The sequence below is a fragment of the Quercus lobata genome, chromosome 12 (genome assembly GCF_001633185.2).
Source record: "Quercus lobata isolate SW786 chromosome 12, ValleyOak3.0 Primary Assembly, whole genome shotgun sequence".
Lineage (NCBI taxonomy): Eukaryota > Viridiplantae > Streptophyta > Magnoliopsida > Fagales > Fagaceae > Quercus > Quercus lobata.
In genome coordinates, this window is record NC_044915.1 from 4,104,544 (window position 1) to 4,114,557 (window position 10,014).

The window sequence follows — 10,014 nt, forward strand, 5'->3', positions numbered from 1 at the left end:
CTAAAATCAAAATTAGTAGCAGAAAAATTAATTAATAATACACCGTAATTGTCTTGAAATATGCTAAAATAGAGAATATAAATTTCAAAAAGAAAAGAAAAACCTCTCATCTCTCTATCTCTCTGCCTCTCCATCTATATTCTTACGGTCTTACCTTTCTTTTCTTCATCTTCATCTTGATTCTTGATCTTTTTCTATCAACTCAGTCAGTTAATCAGTCTAGCTTGAACTTTGAAATTTTTCTTCATTGATTCTAGCATACTAGTCACCAGAGCTAGAGGTATTCTTCTTCAGTTCTTCCCCTCTTTCTCTTTGTCTTTCCGAAAATGAAGACTTCTGGTCTTCTATTTATTTAACTTAAATTATATATATATATATATATATATTTTTTTAGTTTGTTTCACACTCACTGCACAATTGTTAACTTGATGGGATGGGACACGTTTTTTGCAGCTTTGCTATGATGGCTTTTCTAATTCTGCCCCTCTTTGGACCCTTTTCAGCCATGAGAGCATCCGCAGTTGGAGGGCCAAATGCCAAATGTAAGGTACATTTGTCATTTAGGCCCAAATTGTGCTCAACAGCTGGAAGGCTAAAAGTGAGAAAGTGTAAATTTTTTTGGCATAGTGCTATAGTGCAATCTTACATGTAAGATTGCATTGTAGCACTATGCCAAAAATAATATTAATATTTTCTTCCCGTAAATTTCTCTCTCTCATCTCTCTCTCTTTCTTTCTCTGTCTCTCACACTTTCCTCTCTTTCTCCCTCTTCTCTATCAAACTTTCGGTCCGTCTCCGATGCAAGGTCCAAAAACTAGATGTCGTGGATTTCGGTCTGTCGTCGCCGTTGAGTCCGTGCAGATCACCGATGCTTGAAGCGACACGAGCCGATCTCTTTATGATGATGCCGTTGGATAGTGTGATGATGAACAACGCGGTGAATAGGAGGAAAGCGATGAACGTGAGTTTGCCGGCACTGAAGTGGAGAGTCTAGTGTCAAAAAGCGCTGCCGAAGTGGGTTGCGATTCAATTCTTCTGGGTTGCGATCTGGGTTCTGTGTTTTTTTATTTTTTTATTTTTTTTTTGGTTGTGACTAATGGCTAAATGAAGAGGTGGGTATGGGTTTGATATGGATGGTGGCTGAATTTTATCTCTACTCTTTCTTTCTTTGTGAGTATAGCTGAATTGGCAGTGAAGAGAAAAAAAAAAATCAAGACTTTTTTCAAGTTGCAGGCGTGTATTGGTGGGTGGTTGTTCTGGGTTTGGGATGGTGGTGGGTGGATGAGAGAGGGAAAAACAAAGAGACGGAGAACAGAGATGAAGAGAGAGAGATAGATTTTTTATATTATTTTATTGCGTAATTTATATTATTTTAATATGTAGAATGAAAAAATAAAATATAGGATGTTGAGGGTATTGTAAAATGGTATGGTATAACTGATAAAGTAGTTTTTTGGAATGGTAAAATAAGATGAGATGACAAAACCGGATGGAGATGCTTTGAGAATTGATAGGAGACATTCTTTTTTAAAAGAAACTTAGCCATAGGATGATAGGAGTAGTGGATTACAAGTTGGAGTTTCTCACTTTTTTTTTAATTTTTTTATGGGAGTACAGCCCACAAACCACAGTTTTATAACTTACACGGTTTCTCACTTTTTTTTTTTAATTCGATATTTATCTATTATTATAAATTATTATACCAATTAATATTTTTTTTTGAAGTATATTATACCAATTAATAATTTGAAGTGTATCATATTAACTCATTTGTATTATAGTGACACTAATTTATTAAATCATGTATTAAGTTAATTTTTATTTGTGCAGGTTTAAACTTTAAAATGGTCATAGCTTTAGAAAAATTGCAATAATCAGGTTCTATTGTTCTATACTTTAAAATTTATTTTTAATTAAATTATCATTTTTTATTATAAATTGTGTTTTATTTATCTATAAATATTTTCTCATTATAAATGTCTATTAGAAAATATTTATCTGGATTTGAAAAACTTCTAAAAAAGAGAAAAATTGAAAAACAAATTGAATCTCAAAAAGGATCTATGGATAAATTTGTTACTAGTATTAAAAAAAACAAAATAGAAAGTTTGGGTGAAAATATTACAAATGAACAAGAAACTTATCAAAAAGAGTTGGGAGATAATGAAATTATACAACAAAAAGAGAATAATGAAAATAGTCCTAATAATGTTCAAACATCTAATGTAACAATAATTGATAATGAAAAACAAAATAATTTAGAAGAAAATGAAAAAATGACTAACCTACTTACTAATAATATCTATGATCCAAGTCAATGGAAAAATATTGATACAAAATTAAGAGATTTATTAGTAGAAAGGCCCCATTTAAAATAATATATTATTTGATTAATATTTAATTATAAAAAGGCCCCATTTAAAATTTTCGTCTAAGGCCCCAAAAGTTGTTGAATCGGCCCTGATCTATTTTCAACCCCACTTTACAAAACACTCAACATCAGTGATTTTATTTTAACATTCAACACAATAAAATAATATAAACAATACAATAAAATAATAATTTACTACGATAAACAACAACCACCACCACCATCAACACAATAAAATAATATAACTTTTAATAAAATATTGTTTTTTTTACCATTTTAGTTACAATGCACAACCATCTTTGGCTGTGCATTGTAGCTCAACAGCCAAATTTTTTGGCTTTCCTTCCACCATTGCAACATGCTTTTTAGTAATGGTGGTGCTAAAAATAGTAATATGACTTTTTAGCACCACCAATGCTAATGCTCTTAGGCACACTACAATTCATCTCAAAAGTCATGATAACTTTTGAATAAAATTTGTAACTTAATTTAAATATATATTTTTTATCTCAAAAGAACAAAGTTTTTTGATAGTAAAAAGATAGTAGCTTAATGAATATTTTTCTTTTTCTAGATTTAGCTCATGGGATATATTCTCCAAAGATGCAAAGTTGAATTCAGTTGGCTGAATTTTTTTATTCAAGTGATGTCCGTCTCCAAGGAAATAGGACGATATGCCAAAGATGTTATTGATTCTTACTTGTTTAACAATAGAAAAAGTTCCACTTCCACCTCAATTCTATGATGTAATGCAGCCTATTTGGCCTCTTCACTTTAATAAAAGTTCTCATATTTCTTTCTCAAAAAAAAAAAAAAAAAAAAAAAAAAAAAAAGCTTATGCGGATAATTTTTTTTTCTTTTAACTAATAAACCCAGAAACGGAGGCGGAGCTACATGTATGAGTGGGGGCCAAAAATTTTAAAAATATTTTAATACTATATATAAATATTTAACATTTTAATTATTAGCCTACAAAAATGGGACTCGGCCCTCCCAAATATTTGAACTAGTCCAATGATACTCTTAAAAAAATTGCCCAATTGATTTAGTAGTTATAGAGAATTTTTTTTTCCTCACATTCATTTTTTATTGTAAAATTTGTTCTTGTATTTGTTAAAGTTTTGGATCATTCATGTTTTTAAATACTGTATTAATTCAATTGAAATTTCTTTTACTCACTTTGATAAATAATTTGGTAACTTATATTAAAAATGAAAACTGTAGGCGTGGTAGGCGTAGTGGTGCGTATCTATGTATATGTTGGGTTGGGGACCCAATTCGAGGACATTAAGTAGTCCGAGGACAGGGAAACACTGTTAGAGGAGTTCGTGTTAATGAATGAAAATGTGAGATATGGTCATGGGGGTCCAAAAAAGTGATCTGAAGAGGAATGCTTCCTTAGCTTAGCAAAGCCGAGGTCAGAAGGTGCGGTTTGCCATCAAGAGCAACTTTCCGAACAACTCCATTGAAGAGGATAAGTATTAGGAAGGAACAGAAAAGAGGGAGATTATGAAATATCTAAGGGAAAACTACTACCACCGCATTGAATGCTCTGCAGCTAATCCTCTTTCCACATTAATGGGGAAGTGATACCTGAATAGTAATTTTCAGCCTTACAGCTACTACCAGAGACTTCAGGAAAGTGCTGATAAGATAAGGATCAACACCAGCAATCTACTCTACACATGGAGGGTAGAGATGAAAGGAGGAAGATAGTATAAAATAGAGAGAAGACCCTAAAGATGGGGGATCGGAGAATTAAGAGAAAAACACTATAGCAATAAAAACTGAACTTGTAATCAACTTTAAGAATTATATACAAGAATTGATCTCTTCGGACCGTGCCGAGGACGATCTTCATTAGATACAACCAATCCATTTTCACTTTATTATCGTTTGGATCCATTATAATTTCTACCCAACTCATTAAAGCCTAATTTTCCAACTCATTATCTACAAATTCATTGTATTGGGCTTTTTGGACCTAGATCTTTTTAACTTTTGGGCTTAGGACTCAAATTTAGTCCTTACAAAAGCTATAAAATATTTACTATTTAGGATACTGAATAGTAATTTTCAGCCTTACAGCTACTACCAGAGACTTCAGGAAAGTGCTGATAAGATAAGGATCAACACTAGCAATCTACTCTACACATAGAGGGTAGAGATGAAAGGAGGAAGATAGTATAAAATAGAGAGAAGACCCTAAAGATGGGGGATCGGAGAATTAAGAGAAAAACACTATAGCAATAAAAACTGAACTTGTAATCAACTTTAAGAATTATATACAAGAATTGATCTCTTCGGACCGTGCCGAGGACGATCTTCATTAGATACAACCAATCCATTTTCACTTTATTATCGTTTGGATCCATTATAATTTCTACCCAACTCATTAAAGCCTAATTTTCCAACTCATTATCTACAAATTCATTGTATTGGGCTTTTTGGACCTAGATCTTTTTAACTTTTGGGCTTAGGACTCAAATTTAGTCCTTACAAAAGCTATAAAATATTTACTATTTAGGATACTAAGTTATATGTATATAGATGTATATGTTTATGCATGTTTATGAAAGTTTGTATAAACCCCAAACAAAAATTTCTGACTACGCGCCTGAATACACCTAATAGATTAGAGTTTTGTTTTAACTCATTTACTCAATGGATACTCAGGTACCTGGTGGGGTTATCACTTCTGGATTTATTTCATAAGAAACTAACTTATTTCAACTAAATTAAATTCTCAAGTTTTCTAAAATCAATTACCTACCGAACACTAAAATTTATTTCTCATGAATTCTTAACAATTAACCAGGATTTTAAACTATCATGTCAACCGAACGGTACCTTATTGAAAAAACAGTGTGTAGGAAGGAAATAAGGACAATGGGTGGGACATTTAAAGCTGATATGAATTTTTCTCGAGTGGCATATCAATTGTCATGGTGGGAACTGTGAAGACTGAGAACTGAAAAGAAAATTTCTAAAGGAAAGGTACAAATGAATGGAGAGGGTCCTTAGACTTTTTTTCTTTGAGTGCTCCTTAGATCCTTTCTTTCATTTGTTCAAATCAATGACCAAAGATTCTTACATTTATCGAATGATATCAATCCCCTCCTTGTGCAGCTTGATCAGTCATCCTGATAAAACATCATGCTTTGAGAATTATTTTTGGAGAAAAAAAAAAAAAAAAAAAAAACGACCCTTATTAAGGAAAGAAAAAAAAAATCGTTTATTATTTTATTTTGCATAACTTTCTGCTATAGAATCTTTCCAAAGAAGATTTTGCCAACAAAAACCCTTAAAACCTCATAGCATGCTTTTGGAAATGGAATCCACTGGTCCTCATTGTTGTAATTATCAAATTAACAAAAAAACAGTTTTAAGAAAGAGCCTTGTAACTAAAGGGTGTGCTTGGTAGAGTGGATTTTAGGAAGGATGGAAAAAAATGAGAGAAAATGAGGAAAGAAAACTTTTTAAAAGGTGTTTGGTTGAGAGGGGGAGAAGGAAAATGATGGTGGGGCCCACCTAGGCCCACAAAAAAAATTTCTCCAAAATGGGGAGAAAACTTGGAGGAAAATATGATTGGTGAAGGACAAAAATGCCCATGTGCAAGTTGCACATGGGCTTCAATACGGTTTTTTATTTTTTATTTTTTCAATTCCAGCTTCTTCTTTTTTAATAATTGACACTTCAAGGTAATATAACGAAGATATTCAAAGTTCAAATCCCTTTCTACTCTCTATCAACTATTGAATTATCAAAATATAGAAATAAAACTGACACCATACCCGTTTAGTTAAGAATGCTGGAAAGATTATCAAGGTCTGCAACTTAAGATTTCAAGGAGGATTCCTACCCCTAGGTCCTACCCTGAAGTTGTTATCTTAAACATAAGGAGGGTGATGCCAAAGGCAAGCAAGTGATTAGAGTGAAGTCGTAAGAGCATTCACATCAATGACTGATGTGAATGCTCTAACAAGATATCCATATTAGAAGGTGTGGCTAAATCACCTCATTTTTTAGGGAGAGTTAATGCTTGTTAGATATTTTAGTTTGACACTGCTTCATACCCAAAAAGAAGCAAGCTACATCTGGGTTAAACAAGATGAAATTCTTCTTTTGTTTTTCGACAGTGAAGACTAAAGTTTATGAGCTTATTGTCATAGGTTGTGTGTGTTGTTATGCAATTGGGATATGATTTTTTTTTTTTCTTTTTATGTTTATTGATTTGAAAAATAAGTGATGATGTTAACTTCAAAAATATTTAATTTATAGGATAATCTAGTCCTACAATAAGTGTAAATATAATTTTATAAGTAAGATATTTTATAAATACAATTTGTGAAATATAAATGCAGGATTTTATTCTAAGCTTACAATCAAATATATATATATATATATATATATGTATGCATGAATAAGAATAGTTCTTTTATTATTTATTACTAACAAGTAACAACACATATTTCTATTTCTAACTTAATTTGCATTCAATATACCAAACATGCTTATGTCATTTGAAATGCAGGAAATCTTAATAGTTAGTGTGTAGTCTTGACTTTTGTTCGACTTATATATATGTCTCAAGAAAATTGTTGAAAGTTGGGGACAATAACATAATTTCATGGTTTCCACTGTGGCCCTTGATTTAATCTTCCAGTGCATATGTGACATTCATCTGTTGTGAGTGTTAAGTTGCGCATATATTTTTCATGGAGTGGAAGTCTGGACTTTGAAGTTAAAAAATTTTATGGGGTTACATCGATATGATGCGTCTTGTGGAGATGAGTTTGGAAAACCACTTTCCTTTGACAAAGATAATGATGATTGGTGAGCCAATGGGTTGCTCTGCTAACTAACATTAATTACATTATTTTCTTTTACTCCATCATATAGCATATATTCTACCAGAACTATGTCATATATAGTAGAGCCACTTCATTTCATGTTGCTATGAGCTAGCCTCCCAATTTTCGTCACAATTATATAATGTTAACTGTGAGGCCTAATAATTTGCGGCCCTGGTCCATTTTTACATTAGGGCCCAAGACCCGAGCCGAGGAGGGATATAGCCGAGGATGTATAATGAAAGTCCAAGTAATATTGAGACGTAGCCAAGGATGATTTTGTCATCGGCATTCCCGAGGTCCTCCTGAAAGAAAGGGCAAGAACGGTATAGGAATAGTTTTGGGAAAAAAACCTAAAATATCTATGTTGATAAAGAAAGGACCACTGGACAGTATGGCGACCAAGGACAAAGGGAAAGCTGCCATTGAATATTCTGCACCTGACAGAACCATGCTCTTCAGCTTTTACAACCACCCCCAACCATTTGGGTATGGGCTGATGGGACAAGTATCAGTCCTGGAAAGTGGAACCTACACGTGGACGTTGGATAAGGGATACAAGCTAATATAAAAGGAGAAGTAAGCAATCCGGGCAAAGGGCTGGGAAAAAAGGCCAAGAACCAGAGCCTCCCAGACCGTATTGAGGAGAATGACTCCTCAAGCGAACACGACTTACCTTTGTATGAACACCACGACGAACCACCGTCCGGTGACTAAGGCCTAGCCTTTCAAACCCACGCTCTACAAATTATATTGTTTGGGCCCTCAACGTGCGAACCCAATACCGTTTTGGGGCCGCCACGAATTGAGTCCTTACAATTGGCGCCGTCTGTGGGAAAAGCTTGTGTGTTGGCATAAGCGGTGGGTCGAGAAAGTTCCCCCATCACTTCCAACAGCCGGTTGTAGTGCCCTAACATAAAGTTCCACTAGGGGCTGCATTTTTCACTAGGGGCTTGGCCGAGGTGCTAATCCCCCCAAACCAATGTCCCACACCTTGGTCGAGGGGCTAATATCCCTCAACTACTTTAAAAACTAAGTTTTGGACAGAATCAAGGTATTGCATGGTCCTCGGACTCAAACTTATGGGGAAACCAACTACTTAAAAATCAAGTTTTAGACAGAACCAAGGTATTGCATGGTCCTCGGACTCAAACCTATGGGGAAACCAACTACTTAAAAATCAAGTTTTGGACATAACCAAGGTATTGCATGGTCCTCGGACTCAAACCTATGGGGAAACCAACTACTTAAAAACTAAGTTTTGGACAGAACCAAGGTATTGCATGGTCCTCGGACTCAAACCTATGGGGAAACCAACTACTTAAAAAACTAAGTTTTGGACAGAACCAAGGTATTGCATGGTCCTCGGACTCAAACCTATGGAGAAACCAACTACTTAAAAAATTAAGTTTTGGACAGAACCAAAATATTGCATGGTCCTCGAACTCAAACCTATGGAAAAGCCAACCACTTAAGGAGAATTCTAAATTGCTCAGTCCTACAGGATGATTATCTACTAAAAATTGGATTACGTCCTAGACGGAATGAAGGTCCCAACCTGTCCTCAGATTCTCAGTTTTAAGGGAACTGGTGAAAACGAGCGTTTAAGTTCGATACGATCGCACCTCGGTTCTCGGACCGGATGCCAGAAAGGACTAGGGCTATGAAGGTCGTTAGGAAGGTGGCGAAGCACCCTAGTACTTGGCGACCCGCATGGGCAGTTTTTTTTGGGTTACACATCCTCGGATGATTACCTCCTGCACAGCACCGAGCATTCAGCCATCCTCTCTATTAGTTTGGGGTATGCAACCCTTTTTCATATCAGCATTATTGTGCCGAATAGTTTCAATAAACTCAGAATAATATCTCTTTCTTAATAAGGGTTTCTGCCCTAGATATCGTTTTTTCATCTTGGCATTATTGTGCCAAATAGTTTCAATAAGCTCAGAATAATGTCTCTTTCTTAATAAGGGTTTCTGCCCTAGATATCGTTTTTTCATGTCGGCATTATTGTGCCGAATAGTTTCAATAAGCTCAGAATAATATCTCTTTCTTAATAAGGGTTTCTGCCCTAGATATCGTTTTTTCATGTCGGCATTATTGTGCCGAATAGTTTCAATAAGCTCAGAATAATATCTCTTTCTTAATAAGGGTTTCTGCCCTAGATATCATTTTTTCATGTCGGCCTTATTATGCCAAATAGTTTCAATAAGCTCAGAATGATATCTTTTTCTTAATATGGGTTTCTGCCCTAAGCATCGTTTAGAATATAAAAATAAAAGGAAATCATATGATAGCACATCTATTTACGGCATAACCACTGCAGAAAAGAAAGAATACATAGAATAAGATAATGTCAACTTTTATTGATGTAAAGAAGTAGTACAACGTACAATGAGGGGCTTAAACAAACCTATACAGGAAGCTAATTACAGAAACAAAAAAAAAAAAAAATATATATATATATATATACAATGAAACGACAAATCTTTCTAAACTCTGCTTCAGTAGCGACCGTGTATGAGAGGGAGACCCCCTTTGATGGATGAGGAGAAGAAGAGGAAGAAGTAAAAGCACTAGGATGGATATGGTGATGAGAAAGAAGAAGAAGGGGAGGCAAAAGGAGGCACCAGTGAAGGAAGAGAGGTAGAAGCAGGGATACTTAGTCCCTGCATCAGCCCTAACTCCTAACACGCTAGTGCCATATTAGCTATGCTCATAGGAGAGCGGATGGTACTAATAATGAGCAACCCCAGCTCGATTGCACCAAAAACTTGATGCGATTAGCTC